The following is a 23841-nucleotide window of genomic DNA, read 5'->3' as shown; positions in this document are numbered from 1 at the left end:
ATGGTGGTGGGTATAAAAATCGGGTGATACATTTATATGAGAGCTTTGTATAAATCTTAACCGATTTTATGAAATGCACATGCAGTTTAAGAACTTTGTGCAAAATTTTGTTGGGAACGAGAGAAAAAATGTCCAAATTATTGAAATTTTAATCAAAATCATACAAGAGATATGATTTTCATGAGGGATATATCAAAATCTAAACTAATTTGAATATACTTCGTCTATAGCCCAAAGAAGAAGTATGAGATCTTGATATTAAAATTGCAATATAAGTTTGAAACTTTTCTTTGTGCCCTTTCATTAAAGCGCAATACTGCATCAAAGTTTCCTCCAAACTTTGAACAAACATTGGATATCAGATTCTAACCTTGGTTCCGATTATTTGGTTGTTTGGCTTCCATGTTGCACCGATTTGTCTATATTCGGTTTTCAAATTTTGATGTCAGATTCTCTTCTGCTCTCAAACACATATTTTCACCTAGAGACGAAGTCTATTGAAATTGGAAAAAATCGGTTCAGATTTGGATATAGCTCCCATATATATGTTCGTCCGATTTGCAGTAATACTGCAATAAAATGGTCATTTATTAACCGATTCTCTCGAAATTTGGCAGGAAGTATTTTTTTAAGACTCTCGACATTACTAGTGAATTTCATCGAAATAGGTTCAGATTTGGATATAGCTCCCATATATATGTTCGTCCGATTTGCAGTAATAATGCAATAAAATGGTCTTTTGTTAACCGATTCTCTCGAAATTTGGCAGGAAGGATTTTCTAATCTCGACACTACTGGTGAATTTCATGGAAATCGGTTCAAATTTAGATATAGCTCTCATATATATATAGCAAGATTTTCACTCCTAGAATCACAGCAAGCGCATTGACCCATCTTGCCAAAAATTTTGCAAAAACGCTTTCCTCGACGCCTGCCACAGTATCTGAGAAGTTTGCTAAAATCGGTTCAGATTTTGGTATAGCTCCCATATATATCGTCGGATTTTGAGAAATATTGAAAGAAAGCGCTAATTTTTTAACCAATTTTCTCGAAATTTTGCAGGAATGATTTTCTTATGACTCTCGATATTACCGGTGAATTTCAGGGAAATCGGCCCAGATTTATTTATAGCTGTCATATATGTATATCGCATATTTTCACCCCAAGAGCCACTGCAAGCGAATTGTTTGACCAATCTTGGCAAAAATTTTGCACAACGCTTTCCTCGACGACTACCACATTATCTTAGAAGTTTGCTCGAAATCGGTTCAGAATTAGATATAGCTCCCATATATATGTTCGTCAGATTTCCGGTAATGTGCTGTAATGTTGTCATTTGTCAACCGTAGTTTTTGCAGTTTGAACATATTTTTGCTCGCCGAGGTCCATCAAAATTGGTTCAGAATTGGATATTGCTCCCACATTGTACTTATGGGGTAGGTGTAGGGTATTATACAGTCGGCACCGCCCGACTTTTGCCCTTCCTTACTGGTTTTTAACATTAATTCACATAAATAATGAAATTATTGCCGCAACAATATAAAATTCATTTTTTGTTTTTCAATTCAAATAGGCATGGAATTGATTTTAATTTTAGCCAGGATTCGAATCCTTGTTAAAAACAGCTGCATATTAAAAACAAAAACAAATATTCTGTTGACTTTGCTTGCACACTCACGACTGTCAGCTTCTATACATGCGCACATATTGCCTCTGATATTTTATTTTTTTTGTTCCTTTTACTGCTCCTTTCAATTTGAATTCATATTTTTGTATATCGCAATGAAATTGAGTTGTTTAAAATATTAGCAAAAATTCAAAGGAATTTTTAAATTAAAAAAAATCATTTTATCTGTTTTAATTATTTACCTTTTATCAGTTTTTTGTTTATGTCTATAACGGCGAAATTAATATTTGTTGATTATCTTTTCTGGGGATTGTTGATGTTGTTGTTGTTCTTGTATTTTTTTGTTTGTTCTATGATAATCGACAATGTGCGATGAGAATAATTGATAGACTGTCTCGACACTTAAGGAGTATTTCAAATCTCGGTTTTTTGTACTTAAGTCAAAAATAAAAAACAAACAGGAATTCCAAACACTTATTTACTTTTGTGTTTAGCGTCGTTGGTTGCTTGATCTTTTTGGTATCTTTTTCTTTTTAAATTTTGTTATAGGTATTTTTTTATTGATTATAACTATAGATGTATATTGTATATATACTTTGGGGTTTTTATTGTTGTTTTTGTGTAGTTTTGTGGTGATCACTTAACAATCGGTGTAGTGGGATTTGTAAGCATTTTTGCAAAGTCTTATTTTTTTTCATTTAAATTATTTCAAAAAATAAAATCTTTAAGCGTTATCTGTTGGATTATCGTATTAATCTTTATCTTTATATTTGTTTTTGTCGTTGGTTAGTTAATCAACACTGCAAAGAATGGAAAGAAAACATGAATTAATAGGAATGGTGTGAAAATCTATACAGATTTTTTCTTTAATATTATACAATTAATATTTAAGCAAGCACTAGTTGAAGACCATAATTTTTTTTTTTAATTTAAATTTTTTTTTTTTAATTTCACTTTAACACTTTAATTCTTTATATTTTCAAAATATCCGGCTTTGAATTGTCGTTTTCTTTTTGTTTTACTTTTTTAATTTCTTGTTCTTTTTCTTCGTGTTGGGTTATTGTGCTGTAAGCGCTATAAGTTTCACAACACAACAATGAATGTCAACGTTAGGCGTGCGACTAAATATTGGCGAGTTAAGCCATTTAGCTAAGCTAAGCTAAGTTTAAACTTTAAGTGAACGATGACGACGACGCAGCACATGTAACGACAAACGACGACGGCGACAACGAGAACGGCTACGACAGACAACGGGCGGCGGACAAAGACGAATGAATTTTAATCAACGAAAATAAAATACAGCAACCGAAGACGATCGCCCAACAAACCAACCACCATTTAAGAGACTCACGCGCACAGCTCACGTTGGCTCTTCCCGAAAATATTGATTATTGCAATAGGAATGAATGAGTCTGGCAAGAGCTTAAACACACGCAAAACGTTTTTGGGTGAGGTGAGACGCACCTGAGAGCAAATTCTCACATGACACCATTTGGGGGATATTGAGGCAATAGGTAAAATTGAGCCCCAAACAAAGCCGACGACAGCGCCATCAGCGGTCAGTCTGGCAGCTCACCAATACATGAAGACAATGTTAACGATGATGATATGATGAGGATCGCTGTTATCACCAGCCTGCATGTCTGTCTGTATGTACGAGTCAGTCTGTTGGTTGCACAGTTTTTCTTTTATTCAATTGATTTGAGGCAAACACAAGCGTCTAGTCGGCTGTAGCTGCACACTCTCAATGATTGTTAATGTTTTCCCAGGCTTTGACATAAGCTCGAATTTACAAAATTTCTTGAAATCGATTTTAAAAAGACTTGTTACGTTTGGAAATCAAAAAATATATACACATACACTCTGAAAAAAAACTGCCAAACATAGCATTCAAATGATTTCCAGTAACCAACAAATTATATTTTAACGAAAATCCGTTCAAAGAAGAGTTTGACGATATTTTTAGAAGATGTTAGTATCCTACGTCGGACTATAGGACATTTTAAACACGTGTGTTATCTGGGGCAGCTATCTTTAGCACCAGTAAAGATGTGTGCGATAACATGTGCCGCAATGTTCTGCTAGTTCGAATCTAAACTACTCTCCACCATGGATGTCATAACTCAAATTCTTAGGATGATTTCATAAATCGTAAACTGAAATTTCAAATCTAATCCAAATCGGTTTAAGAGAATTGGGTAAAATAAAAAGGATTAGTTTATTGCCAGTTATATAATATTTTAGATCGAGTTCACACGAAATCAAATCATGTTATCGGTTTATACCGATTGAAATTTCAGCAAAGAAATTCAAGAAGAGAGACTGATTTTTATGTTCCGAATTTTAAGATATTTCCTGGTTTATAGAATTTTAGCAAATCTTGATGCTTTATCTTTAAATTTCATTTTTCAATTACTAACGGACACGACCATATGTTTGAAATTTCTATTGCTGATTGATTCTTATTTTACCACACAGATGAAAGTCCAATTATAATTTGTGGAAAAAAATTTTTTTTTCAAACTTAGCATCTTAGCCTAAGAAAACCATACATTTAAAGACACTCCTGTTTCAAAGGATATTTTGCGTCTTCAACTAAGGTACACTGTTGCCTTGTCCTAAATTCAGTTTTCTAACTTTCAACGATACTTTGACTTTCATTTTAGATTTTTGTCTTTAATAACAAGACGTAAACTTAAGAATCTATTTGCCTAAAATTTAAAATAAATAATCGTTAATATCAAGGAAAATATCTTTCACCAAAGTAAATGTTTTGTTTTTTTTCAGTGCATATAGGTCGATTTTATAGAATATTAGATATATGTTTTATGGTATTAAAACCAGAATGACAAGTTTTGTGGAGCGCATAAAAACATGTTCAAAAGGAGCAAAATTCTTTGAAAAATAGATCTGCTTAACTTCGACGATCCTCAGAAATGATTACAGGACAATTATTTGCTAATCTGCTCTCTACAGAGAAGATGCAGTAATGACACTACCGAATGTAATAGAAGTACAGAACGACATTACAGCCTTACAGAAAGTGTGAAGGAATGCTTTAGGTTAGGTTAGGTTGAAAAGAGGGTGCGGATATTAATCCGCCCCAAGTCACTATAAACATACACCTTAGCCAGTAATCGACTTGTTGTGCGCTCTAAATACTAAAAGGTAAGCTTGAACAAATCTATGTCAGGCATTCTGTGCTAATAACAAAATCTTTAATTGTTTTTCATACAACATCACTTAGGCGGATTAAATCCGCCTAAGTGCCATATTTTTTAGCCGCAACAACAAATGCTCCAACGTCTCCTCAACTTCCCCACATGCCCTACACATGCTACCACTTGCTGCACATATTTTGCATAAGTGAGCTAGTAGTGGTAGAAGACACATCGAAACTTGGTGTCAGAGATTTTAGAATGAGCGCCGAAGATCGAGGCGCTTAGAATACTATTCTACGTTTGGCTAGTGGAACAAATGTTCTGTCAAAGCCAATTAAAGAAAGAAAAAAGAGCTAGTAATCCTGTGTGTCCCCTTATGATACTGGAAGCTATAGTGATCGGAAGTAAGAATCCTTTCAGTAATAACCTCATCTCATTCTTACACGCCAAGACTATTCCTGACCTTATCGTCCAGGTTGTTATTACCCTGATGGTCAGTTTGCTGTCCGTAGAGATGTTTACCCTCGACGTCCTCGCGTTAACATACTGCCATTGCAGGCATTTTGTGATCGCCCGGATCTTCGCCAGCAAGATCGTATTATGGTCAGGCAGTCGGACACATATCTCAGTCCCTGGGATCTCAGGCCATACGTATAGCTTGAACTTCCAGATGACAATACCAGAGTTCAGTCAATTCAAGACTGTGTCGCTGGCAGCAGTGCCGCTCAATAAACCTTAAGTGTCATCTCATTTATCCGATCAGAAATATATATCTTCCATGTTTCCTATCGTCGCCTTCATTATGGTGTGACCTGCACCTATCCTCTATGCATTCTCCCATCGCCTTAAATGTCATAGTCGCAGTTGCCTCACACTTAATCTGTATGCTTGTGTATCGGATATATAGTTTAGACACCAGGACCCCGGTAGCGGTGGTAGTAGTGGAGGGCACCGTAGCGCAGAGGTTAGCATGTCAGCCTATGACGCTGAACGCCCGGGTTCGAATCCTGGTGAGACCTTCAGAAAAAAATTTCAGCGGTGGTTTCCCCTCCTAATGCTGGCAGCATTTGTGAGGTACTATGCCATACAAAACTTCTCTCCAAGGAGGTGACGCACTGTGGTACGCCGTTCGGACTCGGCTATAAAAAGGAGACCCCTTATTATTGAGCTTAAACTTGAATCGAACTGCACTCATTGATATGTGCGCAGTTTGCCCTTGTTCCTTAGTGGAATTTTCATGGGCAACATTTGCATTTTGTCTCTATCCGTTCTCACACGGCATATTTCTTACTGGTTTTTTTTCGATTTTCTCCCACTGTGCATTGTGCATTGTCATTTTTGGTACTACTGTAAAAGGCTAACAAATACTTATCGAATGGTGTGAATAGTTTTTTATGTGACACCTTTGGTTTCGTTGTTTGACATGCAACAGCTATGCTATGCGTTTATGGAAAAATTTATTTCTGTGCATCTAAATACTTTTTGTTCGTAAATGCGAGATAACAACAATTTGCAATCGAGTTGGACTGGAAATATCACAACAAGCGTCTGAAATCTTATATACACATAGAACTGCGACTTATACACATCGGTGGCACGCAACATCGGCAAAATCACAATTTTTCTAATTGGCACAACCCAGTGTCTATTTTAATAACGGTAGCTATGATTTTTCGAATGTGCGGATATTTCCGTGTATTACCCATACTGACGTAGTATCAACATTGCATATGTTCAACACAACAACACTAGACTTGGTGTTTTGAGTTTGCGGAAAAAAATCTGTAATGAAAAACTGGATTTTCTACTTGGCGAAAAAAATAACATGAATCGAACACAACAACAATAAACACGGTAATATTTTAGAATAGTAAACGTTTTGTTATTCATTTAATTAACGAATGTAAGAAGCTTTGTTTCTGTCCGCACACAAACCAATGGAATGTTTTCGAAAGCATCACTCAAGTGATGAGTTAAGGGAATGCCCCGCCAAATACAACGTCAGCGGAAATGCACTCACCAGGTAAGTCGGCAGACAGTGGGATAAGCTAACAGGTAATTGACATTGAATATGCCACAATATTTTTTTGTACTTATGTACTATGCTAGTAATCTCTAATGGAATTTTACAAAATGAATTAAGGGGTTGGTGAAATTGGTTAATTTTGGTTGAACTTTTCTTAAAAAAATAAACAAAGAGGTGTTGGAATGAACAAGTGTTGCATTCAAACCCATTGTACCAAAAGATTTTTTGTTTCCTTCGTTTGTAGACTTGTTCCTACAAATCTACTGCCAGATATATAATGCGTAGTTAGTGTATAAGGATTTGCAAATTTGCCCATGTACATTCCACTAAGCAACAGGGGCAAACTTCTCTCGACGACTCCAACAATATCTGAGAAGTTTGCTCGAAATCGGTTCAGATTTAGATATAGCTGCTCGTCCGATTTGCAGAAATAATGCAATCACATGGTCACTTGTAAACTCATTCTCTCGAAATTTTGCGTGGCGGATTTCTTATGACTCTCGACATAACTGGTGAATTTCATAGAAATCGGTTCAGATTTAGATATAGCTCTCATAGTTTCCCGTTCTCCCGATTTTCCCTCCTAGAGCCATAGTAAGCGCATTTATTGACCTCGACGACAAACACAATATATGAGAAGTTTGCTTGAAATCGGTTCAGATTTAGATATAGCTCCCATGTTCGTCCGATTTGCAGTAATAATGCAATATTATGGTCACTTGTTAACCCATTCTCTCGAAATTTTGTGGGGTGGATATTCTTATGACTCTCGACATAGCTGACGAACTACCTAAAAATCGGTTTAGATTTAGATATAGCTCTATATATATGTTCGTCAATTTTTGTCAATTTGCAATAATGTTTTCATTTGTAAACCGTAGTCATTACAGTTTGAACATATTTGCACGTTTTTTATCCGATTTTGCTGAAATTTGAAACAGTGAGTAGTTTAAGGCTTCACGACATCTGACGCAAATATGGTTTAGATCTGACTATATTTAGATATAGCTGGCATATAGACCGATCTCCCGATAAAGGGTCTGAAGCCCATAAAAGCTTTATTTTTTTTAACGATTTTGCTGGAATTTTAAATAATGAGTAGTTTTAGGCCATCTAATATCAGACCTAAATATGGTTCAGATCGGACTATATATATATAGCTTTCATATAGACCGATCTGTCGATAAGGGTTCTGAAGTTCATAGAAGCTTTATTTATTACCCAATTTTGTTGAAATTTGAAACAGTGAGTTGTTTTGAGCCTCCCGATATACAACGTTCAGATAGGACTATATTATGATATAGCTGTCATATAGACCGATCTGTCGATGAAGGGTCTGAAGCCCATAAAAGTTTTATTTTTATATTGAGGTGTGTTACAAATGGAATCTTGAGATTTCAAGTCAATTTAGTCATGTCCGTCCGTCTGACGAAACACGCTAACTTATTTTGACTTCCAACCACTATGCCAAGTATGGTCGGTTAAAAACCTCATATAGCTTCCTACGAACCGATTTCCCCATTTGACATCTTCAGCTTCGAGAGAGCGCAATTCTTTTCCGATTTGGCTGAAATTTAGCACGAAGCGTTTCATTTTGACTTTCAATAACTATGGCAAGTATGGCATAAATCGGTTCGTAACCTCATATAGCTGTCACATAAACCGATTTGCTAATTTGACTTCTGGAGGGTGCAATTGCTACTCGATTTACCTGAAACTTTGAAGGTGATATTTTTCTATGACTTCTAACAGCTATGATAAGTACGGTACATTTCGGTCTATAACTTGTTATAGCTCTTATATATTTCAAAAAGTCATTCAAAGAATTTGTCACATGTGATTCATGGTGAAGGGTAAATTGTCTCGCTTTTGCTTGTTTTACTTTATTTAATTTCAGTCATCATTTCTAATCTTATAAATTGTTCAATTTATTTATTTCTCATTTATTTGATATTTGTTTTCTTATTATTATTTCTTTTTTTAATATCAATATAAATGTGGCTTCGATCAGTTTGTTGTTCAACAATTTCACTGACCTACCCTTACATCTCAAAAAGTGGGCATTTGCATTTTCCAACAAGATTTCCACCCTTTAGCAATGGGCTTTCTCGCAGGCAGTGATTAGGTTCTTCAAAATAATAAGAAAATATCAATCAACCAGCAGCAATGAAGTAATTACACATTTGCCGCATTATCAAGTCGAGCCTCTTTTCTCTATCAGGGCCGTGGAGGGCTTCAAATGTACGTCAGTACTTTTTTTAATTAAAACAAAGAAACGTGTTAGCACTCTGCTTGTACAGTCAATCTGGTAAAATTACAACCGTTTTATATTGGTCATCAGCTGAACTAGAAAAAGACCACAACATTTCTAATTTTAAATTATTTTCAGTAACCACAAATGCCATTGGCTTTTATTGAAACTAAAAACGTAGTGAAAATTACAAAAGCACCCAACCATTGTGGCAGTCTTTGGCCGTTTCAAATCAAATGCGATGGCTACTTTAATCAAAGAGGGCAATTTTATTTTCGTAAAAAAAACACGTCATGAGTGGCCAGCTAAGTGAAAGATTGAGCCCAATGCTATACGTCGTCACATAAGTTGTAAAGCATTGGTTTGCAATATGCAAAAGTAATAATTTTTTCCCCAAGTATAGCATCAAGAATAATAAAGAAAAACTAATATATAATCTGTTAGAAAAATTCCAAAGATAAATTGCAAGCGTTAAAGAGAGGGAGAGGGAGAGAGAGAGAGAAAGGAAAAAAAACGGCTAAGTTTAGCTGGGCTGAATCTTGGTTTCCCAACACCATAAATTCTGCTAAAAACCAAATCGGGTTATAATTAAGGCTTGAAGAAGCCTTTTTGGATCGGATGGCGGGTGGCCTAAAACTAATCACTGTTGTGAAATCGGATAATAAATAGGGCTTTTATAGGCTTCAGACCTCTTATCGTGAGATCGGTCTATATCGCAGCTATATCTAAATATAGTCCGATCCAAACCATTTTAAGGCGGATGTCGGAAGACCTAAAACTACCCACTGTTGCAATTTCAGCGAAATTGGATAATAAATAGGGCTTTCATGGGCTTCAGACCCTTTATCGGGAGTTAGGTCTACATGGCAGCTACATCTAAATATAGTCCGATCTGAACCATATTTGGGTCAGATGTTGGTGGGCCTAAAACTACTCACTGTTTTAAATTTCAGCAAAATCGGATAAAAAATTAAGTTTTTATGGGCTTCAGACCCTTTATCGGCCTATATCGGTCAATATGGCAGCTATATATAAATATAGCCCGATCTGATCTATATAGGTTCGAATTCGAGGCCTGAATCTACTCACTGCTTAAAATTTCAGCGAAATCGGTTAAAAAATAGAGCTTTATGGGCTTCAGACCCTTTATCGGCAGATCGGTCTATATGGCAGCTTTATCTAAATATAGTCCGATCTGAACCATACTTAGGTCAGACGTCGGGAGGCTTAACCCATTGTTTCAAATTTCAGCGAAATTAGGCATTAAATAAAGCTTTTATGGGATTCAGACCCTTTATCGGCAGATCGGTCTATATGGCAGCTATATCTAAATATAGTCCGATCTAAACCATATTTAGGTCAGATGTCGGGAGGCTTAAAATAACCCACTGTTCATGGGATTCAGACCCTTTATCGGCAGATCGGTCTATATGGCAGCTATATCTAAATATAATCCGATCTAAACCATATTAAGGTCAGATGTCGGGAGGCTTAAAATAACCCACTGTTCAAATTTCATCGAAATTGGGCAATAAATAAAGCTTTTGTGGGCTTGAGACCCTTTATCGGCAGATCGGTCTATATGGCAGCTATATCTAAATATAGTCCGATCTGAACCATGACGGGAGGAATAAAACTACTTACTGTTTCAAATTTCATCGACCCTTTATCGGCAGATCGGCCCATATTGCGGCTATATCCAAATATGGTTCGATTTTGACCGTTCAAGAATTTAACCAGCGTGCATCAAAAAGACGTATCTGTACCAAATTTCAGCTCAATATCTCAATTTTTGAAGACTGAAGAGTGATTACAACAGACGGACGGCAGACGGACAGACACACGGACATCGTTAAATCGTCTAAGAATTTTACGACGATCCCAAATATATATACATTGTAGGGTCGGAAATTGATATTTCAAAGTGTAGCAAACGGAATGACTAAATGAATATACACCCTATCCTACGGTGGTGGGTATAAAAAACGGCTAAGTTTAGCCGGACTGAATCTTGATTTCCCACCACCTTAAATTCTGCTAAAAACCAAATAGGGTTATAATTAAGGCTTCAAGAAATCTTATTGGAGAATCGGTTTATATGTGGCGATATATGGTTTTGGTTGTAACGGAGCAAATTAAAAAAAAAAAAAAAAACAAGTAAGCTATGTTCGGCCGGGCCGAATCTTATATACCCTCCACCATGGATCGCATTTGTCGAGTTCTTTGCGCGGTATCTCTTTTTAGGCAAACAAAGAATAATGAATAAGAGCAGTTTTGCTATTGAAGCTATATCAATTTATAGTCATGCTGAACATTGTAGAATTCATTGTGTTATATTTCAGTTCATTGGGATAAGAATTGCGCCTTGTAGGGACTCAAGAAGCAAAATCGGGAAATGTGTTTATATGGGAGCTGTATCAAGCAATAGATCGATTCAGACCATATTGGATACGCATATTGAAAGTCACGGGAGAAGCCGTTGTACAAAATTACTGCCAAATCAGTTAAGAATTGCGCCGTCTAGAGGCTCAATAAGTCAAGATCCAAGATAGGTTTATATGGCAGCTATATCAGGTAATGAACCGATTTTGACAATACTTGGAACAGTTGGTGGTACCAAAACACCACGTGCTAAATTTCAGTCAAATCGGACGAGAATTGCGTCCTCTAGAGGCTCAAGAAGTCAAGACCCAAAATCGGTTTATATGGCAGCTATATGAAAACATGGACCGATTTGGCCCATTTACAATCCCAGCGTGCTTTCGACAGACAGACGGACGGACATGGCTAGATCGACTTAAAATAACATGACGATAAAGAATATATATACTTTATGTACAAAATGACGAAATTAGTACACCCCCATCCTATGGTGGAGAGTATAAAAACGGATACCATATAAAGCACCAAGGAATCTCAAGAAAATTAATAGGCGAAAGGTTAATATAAGGCTCATATCTGTATTCGGATCTTCATGGGCGGCATTTAATGTGATTATTTCATGAATCTGTTCCATTACATCCTTGGCCGCCTATTCAATTTCATAGCAATAAAGTGTTTTCCCTATCCCAGAAAACTTGTAATTTATATTCATAATAAAATATATTTTTATTATATTCATAATATGTTATGAAAATCATTGCTCACCCATTCATTCACACGTAATTCACCTGGGTCTTAGGTGATAAGAGTCATTCGAGCATTTTAAATGCCAAGTTACTTTCACTCTTGGCTAGGAATGAGCGTTTTAAATGAAATTAATGAACTTGCAGCAATGAAACGCAATTGCTGTCGTTATGAATTATTTTTTTTTTATTAATTCAATATTATAGGGTTACTTTAGGTTTAGTGCTTAATATGAATAAATGTATTAATTACTTCAGTGCGTAATTTTACTGTATAGATTTTAATTAATTTATAAAATCATTTAAAATTTTAGGGTTTTTGAATACTCTGTTATTTATGCAAGCACCTGGGTATTTCGCTTTTATGTTCCTGAATATTCAAACTTATGAGAAAACGCATAAAATATTGGGATCAATGACCATATGAACCTGGACCTTCACTTACACCTAGATCGGACCAAGATTGTGGGTGCTACAGTGCTAAAGGCCATATCGGATGAAAGATATGTATAGGAGCTATATCTAAAGCTGTTCCGATTTTGTTCAGAATCATAAGCGTTCGTTATTGAACCAAAAAGGTGAATTTTGCAAACGACAATACATGTATAGACAGCCGGACATAGCTAAATCGAATCAGGAAGGGTCTAGCTCTTCTCCTTCTTAGCGTTGCAAACAAATGCACGAAGCTTTAATATACAACAGGTGGTGTAGAGTATAAAAATAAAGTTTGTAAGATCGATACATTAATTTACCAAGGGGACAAATTTGATTTTCTCGTACAATTGTAGGGTAATTTAGAAGATATGCCAACATTACTCAGCAATAAGCAATAAAATTGTTCGCGTACCCAAAAATTTCACTAATTTTTACCGAAAATCATTCGCTTGCCAGTAAAAGAGCGTGGGAACCAAAAAAACATTTTGACAGTTTCGTATGAAAGATTGAACATTTTTTATAGGAGGCTTTTTCCTCTGCAGACATCTAACATTATGCAGCAACCGGTAAACAAAAAACAGCTGATTGTATGTTACTATCTATTTCAAATTATCCAGTTGATAAATTACCAACCGGTCCCCATCTTCCCCTTAAGGTTTATCGATAGGATAAGCAATAAAGATATCTTCAATATCTTCAGAAAAACATATTCTGTCAATAAGGGGAATATACATATGATAAACTATGTGTGAAAAACCGGCCGGAAAACCCGATCTAGCCATGTCCGTCCCATTGTCCACCCTTCCGTCTGTCAAAATCGCGACTACATTCAATCGAATAAAGATATCTGCCTAAAATATATTGTTGGAAATAGCTACCATATAAAGTTGTCCATCGACCTCATAGAGACCTCAATTTTGTTCACTGAAATATCGCATGTAATGCTATTTCATAATTTCCAACATTCTTGGTGAATATTGTCCAAAGCGGCGTATAACCTGATAAAGCTCCATTTTAAACAAATCTACCATTTTCCTTCTTCCAATAGTATCGTCCAAATCGGTTTATAGACTGATATAGCTTCCTTAAAAATTATCATCCGATAAGTCTCCTACGATCCCTAAAAGCTTCAGCTAAGTTGTTTTGGCGAAATTTTTGTCGAAACCAATGATTCGGATCGGTTGAACTTGGCACGTTTTTACTTGTTTGTATTTTCAACTGGTTTACTTCCCAGCCTTTCATACTTACATACATTTTATATAGTAAAACAAATTCCGCAATATTCAACTATTTAATGCAAACCAATTTCAACAATAATTGTATCGAAAATCTGCTAAACGCTTTACTCGTGGTATCTCTGCACACTAAGGCCATAAACCCCATTACACTTGGATGTCATTGGAACAGACGGGACGCTGTAATTTTTTCGGCGTCATTAATTGAATTACAAAGCAATTTTTCTATTCTCCCGAAGTGATGCAATAAAAAGGAGTTGAATATCCTTCACTTAAATGCATTCCAAAACGCAAACTCGTTGCAGACAGACCACCAGCTGACATAGAGTTCGATTTGACACAAATACGCGTGAGTATGTGACACTTAATGGCCTACATGAATGTGAGTGTGTGTGTATATGTGTATATCTAATGCGATGGAGCAAAACAAAAAGCTGAACAAGAAATTGTGTTGGGTAACAAAATCCAGTTGTGGCATAGTCTGTTGATTCAGGCACACATCTACGCTCTTCCTCTCTCGCAAATACATATATATGCATGTGTGTGGTTCTTTGAAATTTAGTAATCTGCACACAAGTTTAGCTATGCACCTTTATTATACACAAAACTTGAAACGTGGTTACAAATCACACTCAAACGCCCCTCTTTACTCCCCCGCCCAAAATGGTCAGACCATTAGATACTTGCTTGTTACTCGTGTGCTGTGTAAGAGTGCTTTGCTTAACTTTGGCAACGGAGCAACAAAAGGTGCAACATAATTATTTTGACACTTATTAACTGTCAAAACTTAGTACGAACAAGAATTCTCCCCATATACGAGAGGAATCCAAAGAGAGAGAGAGAGAGAGAGACGCCGTAAGAGTATGAAGAAATCAATTAAACCCCCTTTGGGCATATAGGATATGAGAGGGGAGTTCACTAAGATTGCGTTCACCATGGAGTATCTTAAAAGAGACTGAAGGGTGTAGTGAGAACAAGAGCAAAGAGGTTAATAGGAAATGCGCGCGCTTTCTAAGAAACCGGGTACTCAGTCATTCACTCACCCCTTGCAAAATAAGAAGAAGAAAATTCAACATTGTTGAGTTTTGTTTCTTTTTGATAAAAATATCGAGCTTATGTCTTAGTGTGACGTTTCGGTTTTTTTTGTTTTCTACAAATAATTATGTCATATTTTTCTTGAGTACCAAAGGCAAAAATGATGAATAAATGACACCGTTTGAGTACACACTCTCGCGCATAACCAGCCAAGTACTAGCTGAAAAGGATTGAAATTATAACCAGTGTTGCCAACTATATCACAAAAAAAAATTCTTTGCGTGACACTAACTTTTGTAGGTTAAGATTGGTACTATGTTCGCTTTTCGCTAGCAATTTTTCAAATGAATTGAAGATTTTGCTGCAAGGAAATCTGTCCGCGAATGAAAATGTCTTCAATTACAACTTTTAAATCGTTACAATAATAGAAAGCGAAAAATTGCGGTGAAAAGTGAACATGTTCCCAGCCTTTAGATGGATTAAAATGGGAAAGCTAGCTCCTAAACAGTTCAGAAAATGTTACAATTAAATTTGGATTCGTTTTATGAATAAAAGTACTATAAACCAAAACTACGGTAAAGTAGCTATGCAAATAGTTTTCTTCGAAAAAAGGTTAATTTATTTGCCAAATAAAAATAAAGTATTTAATTCATTATTTCTTCCAAAGGGAAGTGAGTGTAGCTAATCCGACCAAATGGCAAATTTTGTCCATTAACATTCCACTAAGGAACAGGGGCTAACTTCTCACATATCAATGAATGCAGTCCGATTCAAGTTTAAGCTCAATGATAAGAGGCCTCCTTTTAATAGCCGAGTCCGAACGGCGTGCCGCAGTGCGACACCTCTTTGGAGAGATGTTATTACAAGGCATAGTACCTCACAAGTGTTGCCAGCATTAGGAGGGGAAAACCACGGTTGATAAATGTTTTTCTGAAATCTAATCTGACCATCAGAGTTAATATCACCAGGAAAGGTTTCCAGAAATTATCAAACAGATGGATTTGATCACAGACAACACGCCGTCGGTATTAGGGCTCACAAGCTATCGATGGCCCTATCGACAATTTTATTTGTGCATTAACATCCATAGTTTTTATTACCGTCAACAGCCGTTGGATCAACAACCCTTCATGTGTCAACTGGGTTGTTTTTTGTTTACAGTCTAGCGGATTCGCTAGTTTATGGATAAATAAAACGCTCTTCCCGCTAAATGCTTTGTACTTTAACGTTGGCAGCGCTGACACATATTCGAAATAATCAAATATCAACAATATTTTAATATTAAATGTTTCTTGGAGTTCATAAATGTAATTTTATTAAAATTTAATAAACATGCTGTGTTATTCCTCTTTTAGTTCTGCCATTCAAATTCAATGATGACACCAGATATTTTAAAAATTGGCGATAAGATTAGCCGCTTAGCTAATCGGCGAAAGCTTTATCTTCATACAAACTAAGCGGGAAAATCCGCTTGAGGGGTAAATAAAACAGTCTCTAAGTGACTTTACTTTCTCAAATGGCTGGCTTCTTCGAGCTTTCATTTGTTTTCGGTTCACAAACATCAACAATGTAATGAGTTTCAACCAGTTATTGTTACTCTTGTTCTTGGTAATATATGGAAGTTTTAACTTTTACATGTTAATATTACTGAATGAATGGAAGAATCATTGAGCTATGCTTAATTAAGGAAATGAAGTGGAAGTGTTTAAATTCATGAATGTACCTGAAAAGTTAAAAGTAACTTTTTTGAGATGCTAATAAAATAGTACTTAGTTTAAAGCATTGATAAATAAAATGGGAAATACATTATACACGCTGCTCAAACAGCCTATATATTTAAGTATAAGGCAATTCGATTTGTATTATAACATTACGATTTCATTCAAATATCTAATAGACCGGTATAACAACAGATATTTTTAAGCATTTGGTTTTAATAATATGGAAATTTTATACTTTTTAATGTGAGACACAAAATTAGAAAAAAGTCAATGAACCCAATAACATATTCAGATGTTTCGTTAATCGGACGAATATGAGTAGCTTTGATTTTCACTTAAAATTTATTAAATAAAGAATAATTACTTTAAATCAAAATAACAAAGAAGGGAGAATGAAGGGTATTTAACTGTTAAAAGCAAACAAATTAAATTTTCAATCATTTTTACAGCCACAAAACATTAACCTTTGAAAACGACCGCATTTTCTACGCAATCTTTTTTGCCGGAAATTTTTTGAAGAATTTTTTTGCTATTATTACCAATAAACTTTGAAAACGATAACCTTTTGAAAAGAATTTTTTTCGAGAAATTGTCATAACTTTCCAACAATTAATGTCAAATGCAAATTTTTCGATCAACATTCCATTAAGAAACCGGGGCAAACACATATCAATGACTGCTGTATATGACAATGGTTTTCCTTTTTATAGCCAAGTCCGAACGGCAAGACGCAGTTCGACACGCCTTTGGGGGGAAGTGTTAACATGGCATTGTCGCCAGCATAAGGAGGGGATAACCACCACTGAATCATTTTTTTTCTGATGTTCTTACCAGGATTAGAATCCACACGTTCAGTGTCATAGGCGGTCATGCTAACCTCTGCGCTACCGTAGCCAACTACAATAATATCACATTCCCCGAATTTCACTTAGACTATATTAAACTCGGTGTAAAAATTTGACTTTGTGCATTGTACGCTTACAGGGGGGTTACATCATATTGTTGTTAGGTTTTCCCTTGGCTTGGAACATAATAAGATATTGTAGTAAATTTTAGAAAAAAATTTAGAGCAGAACAAGTAAGAATGTGCTAAGTTGGAATGGGCCGAATCTTGGCCAACCACCACCATAGATTGTGCTGAAAATTTGCCCTTATTAATTCAGTTTTTATTTGAATTATTTTTTAATCAATCAAATCGGGTATTGATTGAGGCTTCTAGGTGTTCAAGAAGTCAAATCAGGGAATCAATTTTTATGTGTGCTATAAACCGATTCTGATCTTACTAGGCACGTATGTATGTCGAATGTCATAACGGACGTCTCTGTGCCTAATTTAAGCTAAATCAGGTGAAAATTGTAGTTAAATCCAGGATCGTAATATATGGAGGTTATAACAGTTTATAGATTTATTTGGATAATATTTGGCACAAATGTTGATATTAATAAATAAGCCAAGTCAATAAAGCCTATTTAATTAAAATTTTTTCCATGTACTTTCTTCTCCAAAACCAGTTTAGTACATTACAAGTATAAAGAGATCAAAAGTAGTAAGAAGTAAAAGCGTGCTCAGTTCGGACGGACCGAATCTTATAAACCCTCCACCATGGATCGCATTTATCGAGTTCTTTTCCCGGTATCTCTTTTTAGGCAAGCATATGATAAAAGGAAAGAATTGCTATAATATTGGAGCTATAATATCAAGATATTGGAGCTATAATATCAAGTTATTGTCCCATTCGCACCATAATTGAACAGAATGTTGAAGACCATAGTAGAAGTCGTTGTATAAAATTTCAATCAGTTCGAATAAAAATTGCGCCCTTAAGATGTTCAAGAAGTAAAATAAGGAAATCGGTTTATATGGAAGCAGTATCAAGCTATAGACCGATTCAGACCATAACTGATAACTATTTTGAAGTTCAAGAGAGAAGTCTTTGTAGAAATTTTCGGCCAAATCGCATAATAATTGCGACCTCTAGACCCTCATGAATTTAAGATCTAAGATAGATTTATGTGGCAGCTATATCAGGTTATGGACCAATTAAAAACATACTTAGCATAGTTGTTGGAAGTCATAACAAAACACATCATGCAAAATCTCAGCCAAATCGGATAAGAACTGCGCCCTATAGAGGCTGAAGAAGTCAAGACCCCAGATAGGTTTATATGACAGCTAAATTAGATTATAGACCATTTGAACCACACTTAACACAGTTGTTGGAAATCATATCAAAACACCTCATACGAAATTTCAGCCAAATCGGATAAGTTCGGTTTATGGGGCAGCTATCTAAAAATATGAACCCACATGGCCCATTTACAATCCCAACCGACCTACACTTATAAGAAGTATTCATGCCAAAATTTCATGCGGCTAGTTAGCGTGCTTTCGACAGACAGACGGACGGGTATGGCCAGATCGACTTAAAATTACATGACGATCAAGAATATATATATATACTTAAAGGGGTCTCAGAGGAATAATTCGAGGGGTTACAAACAGAATGACGAAATTAGTATACCTCATCCTATGGTGGAGGGTATAAAAATATTCAACTTGGATGATCCTCATCTCATCCTATATTAAGGATATGGGCAAAAACAACATCTATCTCAAAACCCCTGCCCTCCTCTACAGGTGTATAGTATATGTTGTACTGCGCAGATCAATAGATCAAGAATTGTGCCACGGTTATTGCATTTTTTGGCGTTTATACCTCATGACATATAATCATCGCACATCTAATATCGAATATCCGATAGAGTGCTTTTAAGTTAATTACGTTTGATATGTTGAAACGAAATGTTACACAGTTAGAATATTAGGAAAACTTCGTTTGTTGGTCCACATTTTTTTTTTGTTTTGGGTAAAATACAGGGTAAAAATAGATCCAACATTAGCCAAACCCTAACCCGGCTTCTTAAGACTGTTGAAATTTAAATGTTGGACCAAGTAATAGCCCCGCCATATATCATCCACATACGTGCATTCAAAGCATATAGTAAAATTCCAACTCCACATTTCGACTTCTAAATCTGCAGAAGCATACAGCAAAAAATGCAAATTTTGCCTATGAACATTCCACTTATCCATTGATTTCGTAATTACATTTACACAAGTCCAAGACATCAAGAGGTAAGGGCAATTTATAAAAGATTAACAAATTGGATAATGGCAACTCTGGGCCCGTATTCTAGATAACAACAGAGCAAAAACAACACACAAACAGAGCTTCTTGAATGGAATGAACGAACTTAACACAGAAACTGAAAAAATCTGTTGCGGAATGTCATCAAAGTAGTGAAGAGAAAGGAATGCTTAGGCAAATTGTTGTAGAATTTCTGGCGACATACAGTGAGAGCAGGTATATACATATGTATGTACATATATGCTTAATACTAAACAGTGTTCATATGTGAATACACATGTTTGTCTTTTCGCGTATTGTGTAAGTGTGGATGGATGGAAGTAGGAGAATGTATGCAAACATGGATTAAAATTCAAATTACATTTTTTAGTTAAGATTCTAGTTTTTGTCATGGCGGTTTTTGTTAGTTGTACATTTGCTTTTGCGGGAAATAAATTGAGTGTATGTCATTTAGTTGCCCATTGTTGTGTTTTGCGCGGTGTGAATAAAACGGAAGTTTCTGTTTAACGTTAATGTTTGTTTTTTTTGTATGTGAGTGCAACGAGCAAGCTCTGCAGCTTCTGTTCTTGCTGTTATCACCTCACCGTGGCCTAAGAGTATTCTGTTGTTTTTGCTATTGTTTGTTTACTGTTTGTTGTTCTTGTTCTCTAGTTGATGTCGGTGCCCAAGTTTACTCTGCATTGTAAAATATCGTAAAAAACAGTAATTTTACGAAACAAAAAAACAGTTCTACAGACGACGAAACTCGCAAAAAATTCCAACCACATGACAACCGAAAAAGAGATTGGTGTTGTTGCGATGATTATGACGACAACGACGCTGCGTCGATGATTACGTTTTCATGAGCGTTTTTTTTTCGTAGCTGCTTATTGCCACTACCATCGCCCAAGTTAAATTCGAACCGATGGCAGCATTGGGACGTTGGAACGGAGGAAGTCTGCTGCTTTGCTGAGTACGGACTAACCGCTTCGTCGACAGACCGCCGATATCTAGTTACTCATACAACACCGCGAGATATTAAAAACAGACAACACACTTTGCTTTGCTGGTTGCGAGGTTGAGGAGCGAGAAAGTAACAGCGATAATAAAAAAAAAATCGAAACGAATCGAAAGAAACGTTAAAAAGCGACCAATATTTTATTAGCATTTACTTTTCGCCTCTACCGGGGGATTTTTTTACACATTTTTCTTCACATCTGGTTTTTTGTTGTTGTTGCATTATTTTGCTATCTTCTCTACTCAGCAAAATATTCTTAGACTATTCTGTTTAAGCTTTGACGTTATCAAAAATTTCACACTTTTCTTTCTATATCTTCTTTTGCAACTGTTACACTTAACACTTTACGGCGAATATCCAGAAAAGGTGGAGAAAATTCTGAAAAAAATTATATATTCTGAACACACTATTAGCGAAAATTGCCTTTTTTCATTGGAAAAGATCACGAGTTGTTGTTTGGAGGAACTTTTTAACTAACACTTTGTGTGGTATTTCTTTTTTTAGCTTATTCTTCTACTTCTTCAGCTACTGCTGTTTTGTTGCTGTTGCTGCGGGTATATAGGGAGTCAAAAAATATTAGTTTTGTTGTTTTATTTTTACTAAAATGTAGGTTGTTGTTTGATTGCTTGGCATATACAATAATAAATTAACATCTGAATTTAGAGTAGTAAAGTTGTTACTGTTGTTTTTTTTTAATTTCTTTTATTTAGGAATATCTCGGTGTGTAAAAATGGTTTGTTCTTATTTGGCCAGACACAACCCAAAGCAAAAATCAAACTAAAGCGTATGGCTCATTTCAAGAGAACACCAACCCGCAAAGTCCAAGACAAAACTATCTCAATGGCATTCATCACCATCTAACTCACTGGTGGTGCTCTTCTTGGGCTCTTTCTCCATGCTTTCGCTCTCTTGTGCACACAATTTACTTCTCCTTGCCACATACAATACTATGGTCGGGCGCCCAAGTTTGAAAAAAAAACTTCCAACACATTTAGATACGCAGATATTTATCCACGTATATGCTATTTTATTTTTTTTTTATTATAGCAACGTTTGTCGACGACTTGTGGCAGCATTTTGCTATGTGTGTGCAAGTGTGCATGCTTCCCAGCCGTGAGTGAGAGTGTGTGGTGGTTTCGTTTTGGGATTTTCTGTGGTGGCTGCCTTTCGAAAGAGTAGGAAAAAACGTGTCCAAAAGTATCTACAGATACGAGCATTATTGTTGTAATTTATGAGCTCTCTCCCTATTGCTCTCCCCATTTCTAGTGGTTGTTCATACTCTCATCAGATTGTGAGAAAATATATCGTAAGCTTTCTCTATCCCCACCATACTCATGTAAATGGTTTGTAAACAAATGTGTCAATTTAGCGATTTTATCGATATCACAAATTAGAGATTTTAGAATTGTTAGAGGTAGGTTGTTGTACTCGTATTCTATGATGTGACCATGTGCATTTATGTAAGATTTATGGTAGAACTAAAACATAAATGCTGGGAGTATATTATTTTTAGCACAACTATGGGACTTCATAAATCATTTCAATTTCGTATATGTATGTATGTATATACAATTGTTCAAAGTTCTTATGTGTGTACATGTTTGTATCGATTTACGTCAATACGGCTAACATTGTGGAAGCAAAAGAACTAAAACTTTACTTTCGAAAAAAATACTTTTGAAAATGAAATTTTCATATGCCGTAGATCAGAAATGTAGAGAGTGTCTGTTTATCGGTCTGTTTCATTTGGAACCATAAAACGCAAGTCAAATGTTGGCTAGTTTTAATTTAGCTATGTATGCGTATCCAGTGCAAGTCAGATATTCTGGAGAGTTTTCCAATTCAAAGTTATCGATTTATGCGACGACACCTGATATGCACAACATATGGATAAAACAAAATAACACAGTATCAATATGCTATCGATATTGCGCGATAAAATCCAATAACAAGCTTTAACAAAAGGCTTTATATTGCATATTCATTTATGTGTGGATTTTTTTTTTACATGAATGGAAAGACTTGTTAATTTTTTTTAATGTTTATGTTCTCGCGTACGAATTCAACTTGTATCGAGTAGGAATTTTATGGATGATGGCATTCAGTATCGGTTCACTCTATTCGAAACTTGTAATAGCAAATTTGTGCATTTTTACTCGCTACCATATGCCTATCGCAAACAACCAATTCTCATATATTTTCGAAAAATTAATTCAAAGTAGGAAACAGTAGTGTTTATTTTGTAAAAAAAAAAAATAATTATTATTTATTCACATACTTGATCCATTAACTTCAACCAAAATTAACTTTGCGCAATAGACAAAGTTGGTAAAGCAAATTATGAAATTGCCTGCAAACATGGAGAAAGCTTAAAGATTTTGATCCTAACCACTAAACTAAATTTAAAAAAATTCGAGTTTTGTAAAATCGACTTTTCGCCATTTACAAAAACAAAGTAGATTTTTCCTAAAAATCAATTTTTTGAATTTTGCAAAAAAAAAATAATTTTCTTTTTTTAAAGTTAAAAAGGGAGAATTTGTTCTTCTAAAATTTTGTGAATATTCGGTATTCGGCTTTTGGTGACCCTTTGAATTTCCATGTTCATATAGTAATATTATGGATATAATGGGGGGAATATTCTTTTTAACATTTAAACCCTACAGGGGTCTTTTTTGATGCCTTCTTTGAAAGGCGGAATTGTTCAGAATTGAATTTTACAATAAGGCTCCGATTACATAGAAATAGAGCTGGCAGACTATCGATAATCCCAACATTCGATATTTTCGATATCTCTAGTAATAAATATCGATAGTATCGATGCTACTACCCTTAATTTCCCATCACCTATATTTCAAAATGAGAAGCAAACATCGGAATATTAATGCACAGATCGAACTAAACCAATCAGTTGGAAGTCTTGAGAGAAATCATTGTAAAAAATCTAATAAAAAATGGCGCCCTCTATAGGAGCAATGTGCCTTATAGGATTCAGTGTCGGATCTCTTATTATACCCACCATCGTAGGATAGGGGATATATTCATTTAGTCATTCCGTTTGCAACACATCGAAATATCAATTT

The 23841-nt window shown here is 35.4% G+C and overlaps 1 protein-coding gene across 4 annotated transcripts in view; it reads right to left on the bottom strand.

The window, feature by feature from the left end:
- Window positions 1-21416, bottom strand: part of LOC106084168 (elongation of very long chain fatty acids protein AAEL008004) — a 112910-nt gene extending 91494 nt beyond the window's left edge. The window contains exons 1-2 of one of the 4 annotated variants that reach the window (XM_013247693.2): window positions 21240-21416; window positions 1870-2427 (exon numbers count right to left, since the gene is read on the bottom strand). The gene's annotated coding sequence lies outside the window, so the exon portion shown is untranslated. Of the gene's footprint in view, window positions 1-1869; window positions 2428-2649; window positions 2899-21239 lie in introns of those variants that run through there. The other 3 variants (XM_013247704.2, XM_013247685.2, XM_013247711.2) reach the window with 3 other exon arrangements.
- Between the last annotated feature and the right edge of the window lie 2425 nt (window positions 21417-23841).

This window comes from Stomoxys calcitrans, chromosome 2, assembly GCF_963082655.1.
Source record: "Stomoxys calcitrans chromosome 2, idStoCalc2.1, whole genome shotgun sequence".
Taxonomy (NCBI): Eukaryota; Metazoa; Arthropoda; class Insecta; order Diptera; family Muscidae; genus Stomoxys; species Stomoxys calcitrans.
Note: the sequence above shows the minus strand (reverse complement) of the source record. Positions and strands in the feature narration are given on the sequence as shown.